Source organism: Lepisosteus oculatus, chromosome 9, assembly GCF_040954835.1.
Source record: "Lepisosteus oculatus isolate fLepOcu1 chromosome 9, fLepOcu1.hap2, whole genome shotgun sequence".
Lineage (NCBI taxonomy): Eukaryota > Metazoa > Chordata > Actinopteri > Semionotiformes > Lepisosteidae > Lepisosteus > Lepisosteus oculatus.
The window spans coordinates 9793139-9795126 of NC_090704.1; positions in this window are offsets into that span (position 1 = coordinate 9793139).

Below are 1988 nucleotides of genomic sequence, written 5' to 3' on the forward strand. Positions count from 1 at the left end.
AAAATATAAATTTTCAATTTTAAGACATAAAAACATGTAATTCATTTAAATCTCTTGAATTAAAACCTGAAAAGTATGACAAAGGAAAAAAAATGATCACAAAGGAAATTAATAGATAAAAAATGACAACAGGTAAGCATGAAGTACATATCCAAAGTTTCTGACACCATGAATACATTCATTGGGAACAACAAAAAATATTTATGGCTATTTCTAAATATTTCTGTACCATACTGATCTCAGGTTTTACAGTTGAACACCAGCCCCAAATCAAGCATTGTACCATCCTCTTTAAAAAAAATCATTTGGCATTCTCACCTAATGTTTCTACACCCCTTGGAACAAGTTTTCATTCCACCAAAAGACCATAATAAATTGAAAAAGTATTTGCTTACTTACATGTTTGTGTTCCAAATTTTATGTAATTACAATGTTAAGAACTAGCTATCTTGTCCCACCCAAATAATTAATTATGCTATTTTTTGTACAAAGCAATAAAGCTGGAAATAGAAGCCTGAGACTTTCTTTCAATGTATCTTTCAAAATTATACTACAGAGCAATAATCTGTAGTATCATAACTGGGGATGATTCTCTGTATTTGAATAGCTTTATGGTCAATGGTCCTTGCAGTTAAAGCAGCATGTACATCTCTGCTCAGAATGGAGATGTAATATAATGTAAAAAATATGGCTTAAGCAAGACTATGACAAAAGGGTAAACAAAGGTGTGTGCATTTTTAGAACTCTGGCTATTGCACACAAAGTCATACTGCACTTTGTTCTTTCGTTTCTCTACCAAAATAGTAATCAAAATGAGGCATGTGCTGTTCTTTGACAACAAATGTTAACATAGTAAACATACAAACAAAACATGTTTTTAATCAATCACACTCTGTCCTTAAAGGTCCACAGTCTCATCCCCTGATCCCCAGGTATCAATAAAACACCGTTACAACCACCAACCCATTGAAATTTCACCCATCTTTTCCCTTTTCTCCTTAAACATGAAGCAAGAACTTTAAAATCCTTAAAACTTTACTTTTTAAGAAAAAGTAATCCTAAAGGATTGTCTTTGGAAAAAAAAAATCTTGCGTGTTATGACAGTAAATATTGTAGATGCGGATCTGACTTGACTTAGGCACAAACATGAAAATTTAAGGATATACTTAATTAGATGGAAGAAAGTTCAAATAAGAACTGTAATTCTAAGGAGCAATCATGCATAAACAGCAAAGGAAGCCACCAATAAAAACCATTCCCTAAAAGACAAATCAATGCACTATTGTAATTAATTGAAGGTACACTCTACAACACTAGATTGGTATAGCAGCAGTGCTGGAATGCTTTTTACCCCACAATAAAACGTGTTGCTTTCCATTTGTGAGGCAGAAACGAGATTTACGAAATCCTCTTTCAGTATTTTTGTTTAGAATAAACATAATAAGGTAAAAAACAGAGGACAGTAATGCGTGAGAAAAAAAAGGCAAGCGACATAAATTATCTTTACAGAATTGTTTAAGGCTGTTTTGCAGCACCTGTGCTCAAATATCCCATTTCCTTTGTGTTGCATCTTTTTTGCCCATTGGAAACATAATGAATACAAAGTGTTTCGAAATTGTATGAGAAAAATCTTTTGATGAAGATTTTAATAGACACCGCAACCAACTGCTGGCTTTAAACGTAAGTTTAACATGTACCTGTACATGTACATGCCTAAATGTTTAAAACCATGTGGAACCCACCATCCTGCATCAAAGATTTATAAACACTAAAAAAACGACTGCCATATTTGACTTTGTGTACAATTAATGTAATTTTAAGAGCAAAACAGTAAAGGCAAAACAGGACTTGCATTAAAAATTGTGAGCTCTTGCCTTGTGGTTAAATCTACGTACATCACAAAACACCACATCAAAGTCATACCTTGCATATGACTAAATATTTCTTGTATATAAGCACAGACATACCAATTCAGCATACTTTGCAAG